The sequence below is a fragment of the Callorhinus ursinus genome, unplaced genomic scaffold (genome assembly GCF_003265705.2).
Source record: "Callorhinus ursinus isolate GAN/ISIS: 27379988/994484 unplaced genomic scaffold, GSC_fseal_2.0 scaffold16, whole genome shotgun sequence".
NCBI classification, from domain to species: domain Eukaryota; kingdom Metazoa; phylum Chordata; class Mammalia; order Carnivora; family Otariidae; genus Callorhinus; species Callorhinus ursinus.
In genome coordinates, this window is record NW_027397078.1 from 14,564,092 (window position 1) to 14,585,445 (window position 21,354).

General features: G+C 35.0%; 1 pseudogene; it reads left to right on the forward strand.

Annotated features, from left to right (window-relative positions):
- The window catches only part of LOC112812942 (small ribosomal subunit protein eS8-like), a 106,972-nt pseudogene extending 86,202 nt beyond the window's left edge, over nucleotides 1-20,770 (forward strand).
- Nucleotides 20,771-21,354: the final 584 nt, after the last annotated feature.

Consider the following 21,354-nt stretch of genomic DNA (forward strand, 5'->3'; position numbering starts at 1 on the left):
CCAATTTCTTAAAAAATACAATTTACCAAAAATCACAAAGGAGAAATAGTCTGAAGAGGACTGTTTTTTCAAAGACATTCGATCAATAATTAATAACCTTCTCAAATAGAAAGCACTACAGAGCAGTTCATAAAACAATGGAATATATATTCCTAGTCTGATAATCCTCAAATCCCTGCCATATCTGAGCCTGGTTTGATGATTGCTTCATCTTTTCCAATTGTATTTTTGTCTTTTACTATGATTTTTAATTTTTCTTGAATGCCAGATATGATGTATTGAATAAAAAAGAATTGAAGAAAATAGTCTTTTAGTGTTAGGTTTTAGATTTTTCTGGCTAGGCATTAGACTGTACCTGTAGGTGTCAGAAGCTAATATTTCCTCCCGTGGTGGTGTTTTTGCCTTCCCTGTTGTCTTAGGGTTTCCCTCGAAACTTATTCTTTTTTTTCTTAAATAAGTCTGAGATATGCTATTCTTTCGATTTTATTCTCCTATTGTTATTATACAGGACCCCTACTGATGTGGTAAAATGTGGGAGGAGAAGTGTTCTATACTTCTATGATTGGGTCTTAGACTATTGGTAAACCTTTGCTCTGGTTTGTGACCTTCACAAGTGCTTCTCAGGGACTACCACCCCTTTAGATGAGACAGGAAGGTCAAAGGGGGTTGAAGTTGGTGTTATCCTTCCCCCACATAGAAGGCTAAATGGGTTGGAGTTAAGTAGTTTGACTCTAGTAAAACTGATACTCTTGAAGGCAAACCTTGTTAAGAACAAAGAAGCTCTGGGTGAATTTCAAAAGAGCAATTTTTTCTTCACTACTTGCTAGAAGCTTAAGGGGATTTTCTTCTGATCTTCACTGTGAAAACCCAGGAGGCTCCTTGAGGTAAAACTCACCAAAGTATGAGGCCCTCTACTGAAGTTTTTAACCTTCAACTATATCCGCACTGGACCTCCAGAAATTCATCATAATAGCATATGTTTGCCTACTTTGCACTAGTTCCCATATTTGTTTTTGCTCCTGAACTTCTGCTCCCTTAAGTTATGATTCTTTGTATGTACCTTCCTGTCTCTTCAATTGGATCCTGTAGTTTGCTCTGTGGCCTTGATTCTCTGATGGGTCTAAGAAGAGGTGTTCATTTTTAATTTGTTCAGCTTTTTTCTTGTGAGGATTAGAGTGAAGACTTCCAAGCTCCTTACATGCCAGAACAGAAACTAGAAGTCTCTATTATTTTTTAAATTTAATCATTTCTTAAACTCAGAGTTATATTGAGGTCACTGAATTCTCACTTTTAATAGCCTCTGTTATTTCATAGATGCTTTAAGGCCTCTTATTTTTGAGGAAATTTGTATTTGTTATTATTGCTTTATTTTCTTCTTCTATTTCAGAGTTTCTTAATCTTGGTCCTACAGACACTTTGAGCAAGATTATTATTTGTCCTGGGGGGATATTTTGTGAATTTTAAGATGTTTAGCACCATCTCTGGCCTCCACATACTAGATTCCAGCAGCACCTCAGTAATTGTGATAATCAAACTATCTGCATAAATTGCAGAATGTCAGTTGGGAGAAAAATTGTACCCAGTTGTGAGCCACTGTTAAACCTTTACTGTCTCTTCATTTTTTAATTTTCTTTTTCAGATTTTTTGTCTTGGTCTCATATGTTAAGGCTTTCCTAAAAATTTTGGAAGCTTTAAAAAAATGAAGAATTAAAAAGCCAATTGTAAGTCTTAAACATGTGAGTGGGGCTTATTGAGCCCAGTGCTTTATGGTAATGACAGTGGTTGACTATTGATAGGTCCTTTCCTGGATCCATTCAGTTTTCCAAAGGTAAATTTTCTCATATCCATTCTGGCACATTATATACCTGGCTATAGTAACTTCTTTTCATTTCACCCTTAAAACTTTCTGTTCCTCTAAATTTTCTAAATCACAGCTCTAATTAAGTTATTCTCTATTTAAAACTTCAGTGGTTCTTCACTACCTAGAGAAGTAACAGTGGTGCTATTGACTTTTAAGGCAATGTACAGTATGACAATTCATTCCATTTTCTACATTTATTTACTGCTATTTACTTTATGTCAAATAGAACCTGTGCTCTTCCTACCTTCAGAGCTTTTGTTCCTATTGTTTCTTCCTGGTGGAACTACTTTTCTCTTTCAGAAAACTAAAATCCTAACCTTTCCTTTGAACAGCATTTGAAATGCCATGTTTTAAATGCCATGGCATTTTTCTGAATTTTTTTATTTACTTGTGATAACTCCCTTCTCTGAATTTTGTATACTTTTATTCTATATTTTGTTTCATTTGCAACATATGATATTTTGCCTTATATCCCAGTTATTTGTGAAATCATTATTCTCCTGGATTATAAAATCTTTGAGGACATGGTTCAATCATTTTTATATGTTCTGCACCCTATAACACAGAATCTCACACATAGATGGTGCTAAAATATGTTGTTTGGATATAAATTTAAAAAAAAATTTAAACTGACAGCAAAAATGCCATTCTCTTTCAAGAAGACTTCCTGATCATTCAAGTTTTCTTCTATTTCTCTCTAGTCTGAAATTCTATAGTACCCAATCTTTGTACCAGTTATTTCAGCAGTTAGTTACTTATTTAATGGTGCCATGTGTCATCCCCAGTAGTTTAAAAGTTGCCTGAGGGCTGGGGCAGTTTTCATTATCTCTTCTGTATTCTTTATAAGTGCCTTGAATACGTAAGTGGATTCATGAATACTTGTTGAATCAGATTGAACATAGTAGTCTTTCATACTTCTTTCAAAATGCCACACATTTGGCATGCAAATTAAGCATCAATAAATTAGTGGACTATTGTGAAAATATCCTGAAAGTTGCACATAAAATTCAGCTTCTTGAGAGGAATATTTTTCTCATCGAGATAGTCGGCTAACTCCATTCCAGCTTCATTTACTCTAAAATGATTTATTACAAAGCTAGAGTTTGGTGTACAACTATTATTCTGTATAAGCAGCCATTTGTTCATCCTTTAAGTCTTTATTTCAAAAGGATTTTTCCCCATTACTCATTTCTTTGTACTTTACAAAATATAAATATTGTACGTGCTATCTTGCCTTTGCCTTCTTTTTTGGCAGGATTCCAGTCACAGTGAATTATCCTCAAAATAATAAGTACATTTGTCAATCAAGAGAAAAACTGTATGTAAATAAGTCTTCCTTAAAGTTTCTCATAATTCCCAATGTGAGAAATACATTCTCAAGAAGTAATGTACAATCTGGTTACAGAGAGGAATATGATTCCCTCTTTAAGCATTCATCTGCCATTTATAGGTTTTATAGGTTTATATAATATGTGACTTCAGAGTTGATCAGGGCAATACTAATACTGTTCCTCCCTCTTGAAGTTGATAGTTATTGAAAGCATTATAATTAACAGAACCCTCTATTACTTTTTACAGAAAATTAACATTTTTATTTTATTTTTTACAGAAAATTAGTAATTAAAAATTTTCATAGAATTTGATTATATTGTTTTAGTGAAACCAGTGAGCTTGTATAAATCTAGAAGCTAATTATGATGTTTTATTATCATTAACAATTATTAAATCATCACATTGTGATAATTAGAATTTTTAAATTACTAATTACTTCATAATTTGATCTGTCCTGAGTGTTAACATCTGGGTCTAGACAATAAAAAATGCTAACCAATATATATGACAGAAAATCACTGACCACACTAACCATATTTTTTTTACATATATGTCACTTTTGTAAATCAGGTCAGTATATTTTACAAAGGGCCAGAGTTGCTCAAAATCATTATTCCTCAATTCACATTAATCAATATGCTAGATGCTTTTACTGATATATTTATCACTCACACACACAGAAAAAATCCTTCAAGATTTTTATTTCAAAGATTTCAAGAGGAAGCTGCAGGGAAATTTGCCAAAAGTACCACAAAAATACCACTGTGGAATCTTCAAATTTAAAAGAGAAGAATGAAAAAAGTGTAAAATTAATTGTATTGTTTTCTAGTGATGACCAGGATGTTTAAGTATAAACACTTCATAAAAAATGGGCCTCAGACATATGCAATATTATTGCTATATCACTAATGGTGTTCTTTCAAGCCTGCCTTCACACCCAGCGCTTTTAAACTGCTATTATAATGCTTTTTTATAACAATTTCTATTTAAATGCAAAGTCCTATGGGGCTAAGCATTGCTGGCTTTTTCTTTTATGTGCATTTTTAGTATATAATTCAACTTAACATTTCCTCCATTTATTGATTTTATGATGAAAATAAAATGCCTTAAAATATTTTGTAAATAACATTATTTTTATATTTATTGCAATATATCAGACTGGAAAATTAACATATAACTAAAAATTTTTACAATTATTGGAACTTTTTAAAGATTATTACTCATCTACTGTCTCTTACTCTTCTAAGCAAAACCTTTATTTCATCATAATGATGTGTCTCTTCAGAGAATATATACTTTCGTGTTGCTTTAAAATACTATTCTCTTTATAGCTGTGAGCATCCGTAAGATTGTACTATGGCTTGTTATATGAGCTAAAATTTTCACTGTGTGAATTCTTACTTGCTGGTAACTTTTAATTAGCTATGCAGGTAGACCAAAATACTAATAAAAATTTCAATTAGGATAAAAGTTTTGCCTTAATCCCGTGTTTTGAAATTTAAAATATTTTACTCTGTCCCTTCCCCTTCTGTTTGGGGTTCTATAAGGCACTGCATCATTACAGTTTGTTTCCCATTCCTTATTATCTGCATATTGAAAGTCTCCATCCTTTCCTAAATTTGCAATCCCTGTCCAATTTCATTGCTAGTCTATTTTAGCTCCCATTCTTTCAAAGACTGGAGAAATAGTAAAATAAAATTCATGAAGAATAAAGTGGAAAGGAAAGAAGATGGCAAAAATAGAGGGAGATTCATAGACTGCTTGAACTTTCAGCTCAGAACTTTCAATTTTGGATTAAGACAGAGTAAACTCATTGCATTGCATTTCTCTCACTGTATACAGCTATAAAACTTGGATAGAATGCATAAGGCAGCTATCTGAGATTTCTAAAAGGTAAATATTAACAGTCAGGTTAAGGAAAATGACTGGAATTTGAAATGCCCCCAAACTGGTGGCAAATTTACCATTTTCTCTTTACCAGTACCTCCCAGCCTGAAGTTAATGAATCAAAGTGTCACCAGAATGCAGAAATAGACCAGAGAAGCCCTCTAATTCTAGCTAAAGGAGAATGAAAGGGAACTCTTAAAGTTCAGAGTGTGAAAATCCCTCATAAATGTGTGTGTGCGCACACACACACACACACACACACACACACACACATATATATATATAATTTTCTCTGTTCTTTCACTCTCCAATCCCCAAGTAATTCTATAATTCTATGGTGGTTGTGGCAGCAGGAGCCAAAACTCTGATTAAGAAGAACCTTCATTTCTTTTCAGTGGATTTGTGGTTCCAAGAGTACGAGGACAAAATTTATTTCTCTTTTTCTCTTTCTCCCTACAGCTTGCCCCTCTCATACAGGTAAAACTCTGTAAGTGTATAGTAGAATCAGGAAATCAAAGCCCAACTTTCTGGACAAAGAACTAAGAGGAGCCTCAGGGGAAAAGAGGAAATGCCACTGAGTGGGAGGAGCTGGGACAGTGACCTCATAACATTCTTTTGTGAAATTCTAGGCTCGTCCTTAAATGGCTCATACAGTGGATCTTTTCCTATTTAGCACAGCAAAAACAGAATAAACTAATGAATAGACCAAGGCTCAGATTCCAGATTGTTGGCACACAGTAGACAAATCAGAACAGTACCACAAATGCTTTGAAAACTGAACTGTCATTGGAACCATAGCCCACAGAATGCAAGATGGAAATGTGAGATGGAAATTTGAGATGGAAAAAAACAGGTTGATTAGCTTCTAAAACAAAAACATCGATGTTATCTTAGAATTTAAACAAAACTCAGTGGTTTATAATATATTCAAAACATCTAGGATATGTAAGTGAAGCCAATATCAATGCATAGGGAAAAGAAGAAAATGCCAAGATGACACAGATGTTGGAATAATCTGACAAATATCTAAAATAGCTATCACAAAAATGACCTAGGAGGCAATCACAGACGCTCTTAAAACTAAGGATATCTCGGGAAAAAATTCAATTATAAAAAGGAATCAAATGGAAAGTTTAGAACTGGTAGTAGTTTAACCAAAAAAAAAAAAAAAAAAAGGAAATACACACAGAAACAAAGATGAAAACAAAAAAAAAAAATTCACTTGATAAAACAAAACAGCAAGATTGAAATAATGGAGGAAACAGTCAGTGAATGCAAATAAATCTGTAATTACATCAAAATTTTAAAAGTCTGACTCCTCCAATTTGAAGATTATCAGACTGGATCAAATTCCAGCTGTATGTGCTGAAAAGAGACAACCATTAAATATAAGTAAGATAAAATTTTTTTGTTCTTTAAATTTTTTATTGTTATGTTAATTACCATACATTACATCATTAGTTTGTGATGTAGTGTTCCATGATTCATCGCTTGTGCATAACACCCAGTGCTCCACACAGAACATGCCCTCTTTAAAACCCATCACCAGGCTAACACATTCCCCCACCCCCCTCCCCTCTAGAACCCTCAGTTTGTTTTTCAGAGTCCATCATCTCTCATGGTACATCTCCCCCTCTGATTTATCCCCCTTCATTCTTCCCTTTCTGCTATCTTCTTTTTTTTTTTCTTAACATATATTGCATTATTTGTTTCAGAGGTACAGATCTGTGATTCAAGAGTCTTGCACAATTCACAGCACTCGCCATAGCACATACCCTCCCCAATGTCTATCACCCAACCACCCCATCCCTCCCACCCCACCCCCACGCCAGCAACCCTGTTTGTTTCCTGAGATTAAGAATTCCTCATATCAGTGAGGTCATATGATACATATCTTTCTCTGATTGACTTATTTCACTCAGTGTAACACCCTCCAGTTCTATCCACATTGTTGCAAATGGCAAGATCTCATTCCTTTTGATGGCTGCATAATATTCCATTGTGTATATATACCACTTCTTCTTTATCCATTCCTCTGTTGATGAACATCTTGGCTATTTCCACAGTTTGGCTACTGTGGACATTGCTTTAAACATCGGGGTGCACGTACCCCTTCGGATCCCTACATTTGTATCTTTGGGGTAAATACCCAGTAGTGCAATTGCTGGATCATAGGGTAGCTCTATTTTCAACTGTTTGAGAAACCTCCATACTGTTTTCCAGAGTGCTTGCTCCAGCTTGCATTCCCACCAACAGTGTAGGTGGGTTCCCCTTTCTCCGCATCCCCGCCAACATGTCATTTCCTGACTTGTTAATTTTAGCCAGTCTGACTGGTGTGAGGTGATATCTCATTGAGGTTTTGATTTGGATTTTCCTGATGCCGAGCAATGTTGAGCACTTTTTCATGTGTCCGTTGGCCATTTGGATGTCTTCTTTGGAAAAATATCTGTTCATGTCTTCTGCCCATTTCTTGATTGGATGATTTGTTCTTTGGGTGTTGAGTTTGAGAATTTCTTTATAGATTTTGGATACTAGCCCTTTATCTGATATGTCATTTGCAAATACCTTCTCCCATTCTGTCGGTTGTCTTTCGGTTTTGTGGACTGTTACTTTTCCTGTGCAAAAGCTTTTTATCTTGATGAAATCCCAATAGTTCATTTTTGCCCTTGCTTCCCTTGCCTTTGGCGATGTTTGTAGGAAGAAGTTGCTGTGGCTGAGGTCGAAGAGGTTGCTGCCTGTGTTCTTCTTTAGGATTTTGATGGACTCCTGTCTCACATTTAGGTCTTTCAACCATTTTTTGTCTATTTTTCTGTATGGTGTAAGAAAATGGTCCAGTTTCATTCTTCTCCATGTGGCTGTCCAATTTTCCCAACACCATTTGTTGAAGAGACTGTCTTTTTTCCATTGGACATTCTTTCCTGCTTTGTCAAAGATGAGTTGACCATAGAATTGAGGGTCCATTTCTGGGCTCTCAATTCTGTTCCATTGATCTATGTGTCTGTTTTTGTGCCAGTACCATACTGTCTTGATGATGACAGCTTTGTAATAGAGCTTTAAGTCCGGAATTGTGATGCTGCCAGCTTTGCTTTTTTTTTTTCAACATGCCTCTGGCTATTTGGGGTCTTTTCTGGTTCCATACAAATTTTAGGATTATTTGTTCCATTTCTTTGAAAAAAGTGGATGGTATTTTGATTGGGATTGCACTGAATGTGTAGATTGCTCTAGGTAGCATTGACATCTTCACCATATTTGTTCTTCCAATCCATGAGCATGGAACGTTTTTCCATTTCTTTGTGTCTTCCTCAATTCCTTTCATGAGTATTTTATAGTTTTCTGAGTACACATCCTTTGCCTCTTTGGTTAGATTTATTCCTAGGTATCTTATGGTTTTGGGTGCAATTGTAAATGGGATCAACTCCTTGATTTGTCTCTCTTCTGTCTTGTTGTTGGTGTGTGGGAAAGCCACTGATTTCTGTGCATTGATTTTATATCCTGCCACTTTACTGAATTCCTATATGAGTTATAGCAGTTTCGGGGTGGAGTCTTTTGAGTTTTCCACATAAAGTATCATATCATCTGCAAACAGTGAGAGTCTGAATTCTTCTTTGCCGATTGGATGCCTTTGATTTCTTTTTGTTGTCTGATGGCTGTGTCTAGGACTTCTAATACTATGTTGAATAGCAGTGGTGATAGTGGACATCCCTGCCACGTTCCTGACCTTAGGGGGAAAGCTCTCAGTTTTTCCCCATTGAGAATGATATTCGTTCTGGGTTTTTCATAGACGGCTTTTATGATATTGAGGTATGTACCCTCTATCCCTATACTCTGAAGAGTTTTGATCAAGAAAGGATGCTGTACTTTGTCAAATGCTTTTTCTGCATCTTTTGAGAGGATCATATGATTCTTGTTCTTTCTTTTGCTAAGGTATCATATAACATTGATTGATTTTCAGTTGTTGAACCAACCTTGCAACCCAGGGATCAATCCCACTTGGTCGTAGTGAATAATCCTTTTAATGTACTGTTGGATCCTATTGACTAGTATTTTGGTGAGAATTTTTGCATCCATGTTCATCAAGGATATTGGTCTGTAATTCTCCTTTTTGATGGGGTCTTTGTCTGGTTTGGGGATTAAGGTAATGGTGGCTTCATAAAACGAGTTTGGAAGTTTTCCTTCCATTTCCATTTTTTGGAACAGTTTCAGGAGAATAAGTATTAATTCTCTTGAAATGTTTGGTAGAATTCCCCTGGGAAGCCATCTGGCCCTGGGCTTTTGTTTATTGGGAGATTTTTGATGACTGCTTTAATTTCCTTAATGGTTATAGGTCTGTTCGGGTTTTCTATTTCTTCCTGGTTCAGTTTTGGTAGTTGATACATCTCTAGGAATGCATCCATTTCTTCCAGGTTATCTAATTTGCTGGCCTAGTGTTGCTCATAATATGTTCTTATAATTGTTCGTATTTCTTTGGTGTTGGTTGTGATCTCTCCTCTTTCATTCATGATTTTGTTGATTTGGGTCATTTCTCTTTTCTTTTGGATCAGTCTGGCCAGGGGTTTATCAATCTTGTTAATTCTTTCAAAGAACCAGCTCCTAGTTTCGTTGATCTCTTCTCCTGTTCTTTTGGTTTCTAGTTCATTGATTTCTGCTCTGATCTTTATGATTTCTCTTCTCCTGCTGGGTTTAGGCTTTATTTGCTGTTTTTTCTCTAGCTCCTTTAGGTGTATGGTTAGGTTGTGTATTTGAGATCTTTCTTGTTTCTTGAGAAAGGCTTGTATTGCTATATACTTTCCTCTAAGACTGCCTTTGCTGCATCCCAAAGATTTTGAACAATTCTGTTTTCATTTTCATTGGTTTCCATGAACTTTTTAAATTCTTCTTTAATTTCCTGGTTGACCCATTCATTCATTTGTAGGATGCTCTTTAGCCTCCATGTATTTGAATTCTTTCCGACTTTCCTCTTGTGATTGAGTTCTAGTTTCAAAGCATTGTGGTCTGAAAATATGCAGGGAATAATCCCAATCTTTTGGTAGCGGTTGAGACCTGATTTGTGACCTAGGATGTGATCTATTCTGGAGAATGTTCCACGGGCACTAGAGAAGAATGTGTATTCCGTTGCTTTGCGATGGAAAGTTCTGAATATGTCTGTGAAGTCCATTTGGTTCAGTGTGTCATTTAAAGTCTTTATTTCCTTGTTGATCTTTTGCTTAGATGATCTGTCCATTTCAGTCAGGGGGGTGTTAAACTCCCCCACTATTATTGTATTGTTGTCAATGTGTTTCTTTGCTTTTGTTATCAATTGCCTTATATAGTTGGCTTCTCCCATGTTAGGGGCATAGATATTTACAATTGTTAGATCTTCTTGGTAGATAGACCCTTGAAGTAGGATATAGTGTCCTTCCTCATCTCTTATTACAGTCTTTGGTTTAAAATCTAATTTGTCTGATACAAGGATTGCCACCCCAGCTCTCTTTAGGTGTCCATTAGCATGGTAAATGGTTTTCCACCCCCTCACTTTTAATCTGGGGTTGTCTTTGGGTCTAAAATGAGTCTCTCGGAGACAGCATATTGATGGGTCTTGTTTTTAATCCAATCTGATAGCCTGTGTCTTTTGATTGGGGCATTTAGCCCATGTACATTCAGGGTAACTATTGAAAGGTATGAATTTAGTGCCATTTTATTGCCTGTAAGGTGACTTACTGTATATTGTCTGCGTTCCTTTCTGGTCTGTGCTGCTTTTAGGCTCTCTCTTTGTTTAGAGAATCCCTTTCAATAATTCTTGTAGGGTTGGTTTCGTGTTTGCAAATTCCTTTAGTTTTTGTTTGTCCTGGAAGCTTTTTATCTTTCCTTCTATTTTCAGTGATAGCCCAGCTGGATATAGTATTCTTGGCTGCATATTTTTCTTTTAATGCTCTGAAGGTATCATGCCAGTCCTTTCTGGCCTGCCAGGTCTCTGTGGATAGGTCTGTTGCCAATCTAATGTTTCTACCATTGTAGGTTGCAGATCTCTTCTCCCAAGCTGCTTTCAGGATTTTCTCTTTGTCTCTGAGACTCGTAAGTTTTACTATTAGATGTCGGGGTGTTGACCTATTTTTATTGATTTTGAGAGTGTTCTCTGTGCCTCCTGGATTTTGATGCCTGTTTCCTTCCCCACTTTAGGGAAGTTCTCTGTTATAATTTGCTCCAGTATACCTTCTGCCCCTCTCTCTCTTTCTTCTTCTGGGACCCTAATTATTCTAATGTTGTTTCATCTTATGTTATCGCTTATCTCTCAAATTCTGCCCTCGTGATCCAGTATTTGTTTATCTCTCTTTTTCTCAGCCTCTTTATTTTCCATCATTTGGTCTCCTATATCGCTGATTCTCTCTTCTGCCTCATTTATCGTAGCAGTAAGTGCCACCATTTTTGATTGCATCTCATTAATAGCCTTTTTGATTTCAACTTGGTTAGATTTTAGTTCTTTTATTTCTCCAGAAAGGGTTTCTCTAATAACTTTCATGCTTTTTCAAGCCCAGCTAGTATCTTTAAAATCATGATTCTGAACTCTAGGTCTGTCATTGTACTAATGTCCGTATTGAGTAGGTCCCTGGCAGATGTTACTACCTCTTTTTCCTTTTTTGAGGTGATTTTTTCCGTCTTGTCATTTTGTCCAGAGTAGAATAGATGAATGAGAGAACAAAATGCTAAGAGGGTAACAACGTCCCCAGACAATATACTCTAAACAAATCAGAAGAGACCTGAAAGTGGGAGAAAAGAAAGGGAAAGAAAGAAAAAAGAAAGAAAAAAAAAGAAAAAGAAAAAGATAAAAACAAAAACAGAACAAAAGAAAAAAAAACCAGAATATGATCAAATATGATCAGGCTGGTGCATAGTTCTGTGCCACACACTAGATTAGTAAGATAAAAATTTTAAATAAAATAATAAATATATGTGATGAAAACATACAATAAACTTCTAGAGCTATACACATTTCAAATAAAATTTTCTTAAATTTAAGAATTGTTATTAATTATAAGGAAAGATATCATAATGATAAAATTGTCTGTCAACTAGGAACATATAACTATTCTCAATTTTTGTGATCTTAATTACATACTTTAAAAATATATAGAGAGGGGCGCCTGGGTGGCTCAGTTGGTTAAGCGACTGCCTTCGGCTCAGGTCATGATCCTGGAGTCCCGGGATCGAGTCCCGCATCGGGCTCCCCGCTCCGCAGGGAGTCTGCTTCTCCCTCTGACCCTCTTCCCTCTCGTGCTCTCTCTATCTCATTCTCTCTCTCAAATAAATAAATAAAATCTTTAAAAAAAAAAGATTGTTAAAAAATATATAGAGAAAGGAAATGACGATTTAAAAAGATAAATAAACTTCACAATCAGAGTGTGGGATTTTAACAGATGTCTCTCAGTACATGTTAGGGAAAAAATCAGTAAGCATAGAAAAACTCTGGACACAATTATCAGATTTTGATTCCTAAATCTGGCAAATACATTTTAATAAATGTAACAAATCCAGATCAATCTCTTTTACAAACATAGATAAAAAAATCCTAAATAAACTTTTTCCTACACCAATCAATAATATATGAAAAGGAAAAAAATCACTATCTGTTTGTATTTATTGCTAGAACACATAGCTTAACATTTAAATATCTGTAAACAGAATTTACTATATTAATATTTGGTTCTACCTCTCAATATTGGGACATGCTCATTCAGCCAATATTTGTTCATGAATTTCACAATCAAATTCTTTGATATGCTTATCTTGTTAAAAATCTCAATATCACGTGACTGTTTTGATCACTCCTTCCTGGACAACTGTTTCAGTTGCAACAATGTAGAAAAAAAACTGTTACTTTTTCTTCTCATTTATATCTTTTGAGCAATATAAAACCAACAATTCACTCAGGGTTTTGGTGGGCATGAACTCCTAACTATAGGTTACATTTTCCAGAGGCTTTTGAAACTGCATGTGGCAATTTGACTAATTTTTGGCTATTTTAGAGTGAATAGAAGGATGTGTGCAACATTTGCTTACATTATTTTAAAAATAAAATTTCTTTCCCTCCAGTTTTTCTTTTACTCCCCTTATGGGTTAGAACAGTGATTGATATGGCCATTGTGTCAATGCTGTCCCTGTTGATGAGGGCACCACCAATGGAGTGGGGAGGGATTGAGAAAGAAATGAAATAGAATACACCTACTTCCTTTCCCAGCATTGTAGAATCAAGCAGCCTACTCACCCTGGACAGCCCGTACATCACTGTACTGTTACATACAGGAAAATAAAACCTCATCTGGTTTGAGCTATTATATTTGTGGTTGTCTTTGTTACAGCAGAGTAATTTATATACTAGTTAATAACTAAAGAAAATAAAACTCTACAATAAAGATGTTTAATTATTATATAACAAGAAATTTGGAGGTTCCCAGATTTGGCAAAATGCCTAAGAAATGGTGGCAGATAGCTAGGCTTTTTTTCCCCCTATATATCTCCTATGCCACTCTCAGCACATTATTCTTAGTTTTATACTCTCATGGTCCCAAAATGACTGAAGCATCTCTGAATATCTTTTTCTTATAAAATAAATTTCCTTTAAAGTTAAAAGGAGTATAATTTTCCCCAAATCTCCAGTATCCTTTACCTTATGGCTCTGCACATAAGTGTGTTTACCTTCTTACCCCTAAAAGGAATCACTCACAAAATGGTAATGGGATTATTTTGCTTGGTTTAGGTCAATCATGGTTTCCCTAAGGCTTGGAGAATGACATACATATTGCCAGTGACATGTCCACTTATTTCTTGTTTAAATATACAGGTGCTTTCCCCCAATATATACATATTAATTTTTTTCTTTTCTTTTTCAATGCATTTATAGCCTTTCAAAGTGAGAAATGCTGAAAGGCTCATCTAGTTAACAAATCTAGCTTGAAACAAATGATGTTTGGTTTTTGTACTTATTTGTTAAGTTCGGATGTGGCTCCTCTATCTAAAAAAAGATAAATTTCCTGCCACCAATGTATTCATTATACAATGATGGAGAAGGAATAAGATAAGTTCATTTTAAGGGGAAGTGGAAGGGATTCACAGTTGTTGGTCTACAGTATGTAGCATAACTTACTGGAAAGGATTAGTATTGATTTTCTGCCATCAGTGGGATAAGCTATTTGCTGATGTGATGGATTAATTATATTAATTGATTTTTGAATATTGAATGAGCATATTGTATCCGGAAGAAATCCCACTTGGTCATTCTGTATTATTCATTTTATACATTGTTGAAGTCAATTTGCTAATACTGTATTGAGGATTTTTGCATCTATGTTCATTACAGATACTGGTCTGCACTTTTCCCTTCTTGTAATGTTTTTATGAGGTTTTGGTATTAGAGAAATGCTAGCCTCAGAGAATGAGTTAGAAAGTATTCCCTCTGCTTCCATCAGCTGGGAGAGATTGTAAAGAATTGGTATGATTCCTTAAATTATGGTAGAATTTACCAGTACAACCATCTGGGCCTGGTGCTTTGTTTTGGAAGGTAATTATTAATTCAATTCCTTTCATAGATATAGGCTTATTCCAATTATATATTTCTACTTGTGTGAATTGTGGAAGCTATCTTTTTCAAGTAATTTGGCCATTTTATCTAGATTATCAAATTTGTGGGTATAGAGTTCTTCAGAATATTCTATTATCCCTTTAATGATTTGGGATCAGTAATAATATCCTCCTTTTTTTCTGATATTAGGAATTTATGTCTTTTTTTCCCCTCTGGGTTAGCCTGGCTAGAGTTTTATCAATGTCTCAAATCTTCTCCAAGTACCAACTTTTGGTTTTACTAGTTTTCTATTGATTTAGTGTTTTCCATTTCATTCATTTCTGTTGTTTTTTTCTTCTCTTTGCTTTAGGTTTATATTTCTCTTCTTCCTGTAGTTTCCTAAGGTGAAAGCTTGTACTATTAAATTTAGATATTTTTTCTTTACTAATATATGCATTCAGTGTTATAAATGTCCCCTTAAGCATGCTGTTTACCAAATCACACACAGTTTGATGAGTTGTGTTTTCACTTTCATTTAGGTCAAAATAATTTTAAATTTCTCTTGGGATTTCTTTGACCCATTTGCTACTTATAAGTTTGCTGTTTACTCTCCAATTATTTTCCAGCTACCTTTCTGTTATTTTATAGCTTAATTTCATTATGGTCTGAAAGTATGATTTATCTTTTTAAAAAGTTTCTTAAAGTGTGTTTTATACCCCAGAAGGTGGTCTATTTTGTTGAATGTTCTATGTGAGCTTGAGAAGAATGTGTATTTTCCTGTTGTTGGATGAAGTGTTTGATAAATGTCAATTAGATTCAGTTGATTGATGGCATTGCTCTGTTCAGCTGTAACCTCACTGATTTTCTGCCTGCTGGTCTGTCAATTACTGATAGAGGGGTGTTGAAGTCTCCAACTATAATAGCACATTCATCTATTTTTCCTTGTAGTTCTATCAGTTTTACCTCACTCATTTTGACATTCTCCCATTAAGCACATGCACATTAAGATTGTTAGGTTATATCATTTTGGGAAAATGATCAGTTTATCATGATAAAATGTTCCTTTTTATTCCTGATAATTTACCTTGTTCTAAAGTGTGGTTTACTTGACGTTAATATAGCTATGCAAGCTTTTTTGATTAGTGTTAGCATTATATATCTTTCTCCATCCCTTCACTTTTAATATAGCTGTATCTTATATTTAAAGTGGGTTTCTTGGGGCACCTGGTGGCTCAGTCAGTTAAGCATCTGCCTTCATCTCAGGTCATGATCCCGGGGTCCTGGGATCGAGTTCCGCATCAGGCTCTCTGCTTAGCAGGGAGTCTGCTTCTCCCTCTGCCCCTCCCCACTGTTCATGCTTGTGCTCTCTGTGTCTCTCTCTCTCTCTGAAATAAATAAATAAAATATTTGAAAAAAATAAAAGTGAGTTTCTTGTAGACAACATGTAGGTGGGTCTTGTCTTTTTTATCCATTCTTTAAGTCTCTGTTTTTTATTTGGCATATATAGAACATCACAGTTTAAAGTGATTATTGATATAGTTGAATTAATATGTACCATATGTGTAACTATTTTCTATTTTCCTTATTTTTTTGTCCACTCTTTTTTGCTTCTTTGGTTTTAATTATTTTATATAATTCCATTTTTTCTCTTCTCTTAGCATGTCAATTACACTTCTTTTGGAAGTATTTTATGGTTGCTCTAGAATTTATAATACATGTACATTTATGAGTAATTTAAGTTCATTTTCATATAACACTCCACTACTTCATGGGTAGTGCAGGTACTTTATGACAGAGTATTTCCAATTTGTCCCCCTCATCCCTTAAATCATTGCTGTCATTAATTAACTTATCCATAAGCTCTAATTACTCAATACATTGTTGCAATAATTATTATGAACAGGTAATGCTGTTAAATCAAATAAGGATGAGAAAAATGAAAATTTTATTTTACCCTCATGTATTCCTTCTCTGATGTGTTTCCTTTTTCACATAGATTTTAGTTTTTGACCTGTCTTATTCCTTCTCTTTGAAGAATATATTTTAACCTTTGTTCCAAGGCAGGTCAATTGGTGACAAAATCCCTGTTTTTATTTGTGTGAGAAAGCCTTTATTTTTCCTTCACTTTTTAATTTTTTTAAATCTAGGTGAAATTCACATAACACAAAACTATTTTAAACTATACAATTCATTGCATCACCCTAAAGGGAATTTCCATACCCATTAAACTATCACTCTTTATCCACCCCCCACCCCCCAATCCTTGGACCCTGACAATCACTAATCTACTTTTTTGTCTATGGAGTTACCTATTCTGGAAATTTTCTATAAATGAAAGCAAATTATATACCACATTTTTGGTCTTGATTCTTGCATTTAGCATTGTAGGTTCATTTGTTGTATTGTATTGAATTGGTATCCTGCTGCTTTGCTGAATTCATTTGTTAGTTCTAACAATTTTTTTTTTTTAGAGTTTTTGGGTTTTCTACATATAAGGTTATATCATCTGCAAACAGAGACAGTTTTACTTCTCTTCCAATTTGGATGCTTTTTCTTTCCTTTTCTTGCCTAATTACTCTGGCTAGAACTTCCAGTACTATGTTTAATAGAAGTGGTAAAAGCAGGCATCCTTGCCTTGTTCTGGATTTTAGTCGAAAATCTGTCTTTCACCTTTGAATATGATGTTCACTATGGGATTGTTATATAGGGCTTTTATTATATTGAGTAGTTTCTTTCTATTCCAGTTTCATGTTTTTATCATGAAAGATTACTGAATTGGGTCAAATGCTTTATGTACCAGTTGAGATGATTTTTTCCTCTTCATTCTGTTGATGTGGCATATTCCATTAATTAATTTTTGTATGTTGAACCATCTTTGCATTTTAGGAATAAGTCCCACGTGGTCATGGTGTATAATCCTTTTAATATGTTGCTGAGTTCTGTTCACTAGTTAGTACTTTTTGGGGAGTTTTTCATCAATGTTCATAAAACATATTGGTTTGTACTTAACTTTTCTTCTAGTATTTTTGTTGGCTTTGGTATCATGGTAATGTTTGCCATTTAGAATGAGTTAGCAAGTATTCTCTACTCTTGAATTTTTTGGAAGAGTTTGAGAAGGAGTATTATTAATTCTTCTTTAAATGTTTTGTAGAATTTGCCAGTGAAGCTATCAGATCCAGGGCTTTTTGTTACTGGGAAATTTCTGATTATTGATTTAACCTCCTTACAAGTTATAAGCCTATTCAGATTTTCCATTTCTTCATAATTTATTATGGTAGGTTTGTGTTTCTAGGAATTTGTCTATTTCATCCAAGTTCTCCAATTTGAGTTTTACTGATTTTTCTCTGTTGTTTTTTTCTTCTCTATTTCCTTTATCTATGCTCTTATCTTTATTATTTATTTCCTTCTTCTAGCTTTGGGTTTCATTTGTCCTTAATTTTTTAGTTCTATCTGACTATCCACATTTAACCTAAGCACCCCTCTCTCTTCTGGAAGCTTCAAGAAAGAGACAACACATGATAACACCCTGAAATTTCCTCTTGCTTCTTATGATATGTCATCATTTGGCATGTAGGTTGAATCACAGGATATAATAAGAAAAAAATTGACCACATGTTTTGCTCCATATAAAAAGAGTAACAAGTTTCTCATCTTGATATGATTGGGTCACCACTTACCCTCATTTGCCCTCCTTTACTTATCTATTTTGCACAGTTTAGGGACTGTTGTTTATACCACCCATTTTTTTAGTAATCAAGGTATTTATCAAGTATGGGATATTTGGATAAAATTAATAGCAAATATTACGATTAGTGGCTTAAATAATAAAAATCTCTAATTACATACAATCACAGAACTGTAATCCTTTTTTAGAACCCTCCAGAAGATTTCCCCTAACTTCTCATTGACTAGCATTTTGTCACAAACAAATCTATAAAATAATCACCAGCAAAGGAGTATGAGATTAGCACACTTTATTAAGACCAATCATAATTCATCCTCTGTGGCTATAGATATTTCCCCCCTTCTCTGGGCATATTGCTGACTCAACACAATTTAGAGTTTGTAAAATTATGTTGAAGGAGGGAACGGTTATTAGGTAAGCAACCAACTCTATATCAAGCATACATTTCCTTTGATTTGATTATATCACAGTCTCCTGAGTTTTCTCCCATTTCTCTAACTGCTCATACTTATTTTATGAGGCTTGCTTCTGTTTAATTCTTAAATACTGGTGTTATTTAGAGCTCTGGCTTTTGCTCCCCCCCCCATTTTCCTACTCTACAGATTATTCTACAATATACTCATCTAGTTTCTTGATTTCAGTTGCCTCATAAGTGCTGACAATTGCTATATATATATATATATATATATATATATATATACACACACACACATACATACACACCTGCACTGAATATATTTTACTATTTAGGACTGTATACCCAGCTAGCTACTGAATATTTCTCACTTTCAATAACAGGCATCTCAAACTCATGATGATCAAAACTAACAATTATTTTCTTACAAAACCTGCTTCTTCTGTTGTCATTATAATAGCAATTCTTCAACTGCCCAATCAAGGACCATAGGTATCATCTTACATTCCTATCTTTCCTCAGTCTCTACATCCAGATAATCACCAAGTCAGGATAAATCTAGTTTTGAAAAGGTGGAAGAAGATAAGATTAACCAAAGGAATGTATAGAGTAAGAAATAGACCTAGTAATAAGTCTAAGAAATGCTAATACCCAAAGAATAGCCATGGAGAGGAACTACAAAAGAATGCATAGTAATTATAACTAATAATGTATTGTATAATAGAAATTTGTTAGGAGAATAGATCTTAAGTGCTCTCTTCACACACACAGAATGGAACTATGTGAGGTGATAGATATATTAGTTGAGTATGGTAATCATTACATAAAATATATTTACTTCAAAACACCGTATTGTATACTTTAAGTATATATACTTTTAATTTGTCAAATGTATCTAATAAAGCTGGAAAAAAATTAAAAAATAAAGAATATACCTAATTGACAAAAAAAACAGGTATAAAGAGAAAAATATGACTTTCTGAGAGGAAAGTGAGAAAAGACTTTCAGGAGGGTAGAAATAATTCTTTCACAGCCAGTGCTGATAGGGGTGGGCATCTCTCGGGACTAGTGCCACAGACGTTGCAAGAGCGGGGGCAAGAGAAAGACCTTCCACAAGAAGTGAAAGTATGAGCTGGGGTGCCCTGCTGCCAACACTAAGATTGGCCCCCACTGCACACACACAGTCTGTATTGAGGAGTCAATAAGAAGTGCTGTGCTGGGGACCTGGGTGGCTCAGTTGGCTGAGCATCTGCCTTTGGCTCAGGTCATGATCTCAGGGTTCTGGGATGGAGCCCTGCATTGGGCTCCCTGTTCAGCAGGGAGTCTGCTTCTCCCTCTCCCTCAGCTCATACTCTTTCTCAAATAAATAAAATCGTTTTAAAAATTTTATTTATTTATTTGACAGAGAGAGACTCAGCGAGAGAGGGAACACAAGCAGCGGGAGTGGGAGAGGGAGAAGCAGGCTTCCTGTGGAGCAGGGAGCCCGATGCAGGGCTCCATCCCAGGACCCTGGGATCATGACCTGAGCCAAAGGCAGACGCTTAACGACTGAGCCACCCAGGCACCCCTAAATAAATAAAATCTTTAACAAAAAAAAAAGAAGTACCATGCCTTGGGGCTGGACATGGGGAATGGGGAAATTTCTGGGGCTCCAAGTGTTGTATGTGCAAAACAAGGATTATTGATGTTGTCTGCAGTACATCCAACAATGAACTGGTTAGCACCAAGACCTGGTGAATAACTGTATTGTGATGTCAATCACACCCTACTGACAGTGGTACAGGTCCCACTATGCAATCCTCCTGGGCCTCAAGAAGGACTCCCAAGGAACAAGAGATTTTAAACAAAAAAATGATCAAAGGAAATTCAGAAGAAATATAATGAAGGAAAAAGAATGCCAAAACCAGCGGTCTTCTGGAGGAGCAGTTTCATCAGGGCAAGCTTCTTTCATGCATCACTTTAAGACCAGTCCAGTGTGGCCGAGCAGAAGGCTACGTGCTGGAGGGTAAAGAGCTAGAGTTCTAGCTGAAGAAAATCAAAGCCTGGAAAGGTGAATAAATCTTCCTCCCTCCTATCTTCAGTCATGTAATAAAAGTGTTTATTGTTCTGAAAAAAAAGGTAGAAATAGTTATTTTAAAATAAGGCAAAGTAATTTAACATAAGTGCAGCAAAATGTCCATTGTACTTAGCAAAAAAAAAAAAAATGTTGGGACAGAAACCTGATTTTGGTTGGCCAAAAAGTGAATATAGGAAGGAAATTTGGGGATATGGTGATCTGAATACATGTTATTTTTCTCATTTTTTAATTAAAAAATATTTTTTGAATATGTATTCTTCTTCATCTGTTCTTACACTCAGCTTCTTGGATGGAAGGTTTTAACTAAAATGTGCTTCATGGTAACATATATTTGTTGGAAATTTTAGATGTATTTGTGGAAAGTTTTCTACAAGAGAGTAGGTTTTAAAGTTCATTGTTTGTAATAATTAGTATTTCTCCTTTAGAGCCTGGGGTGAAGAGGATGGCTTCCCAGCTATTCCAGAGACACAAAGTTGCAGTGTACAGGAACTCTAGGCAGTATAAGTAGCTATATGCAATCTTTGAAGAAACTACCTCATCATGAAAATATAGGCAGCCTCCAGTT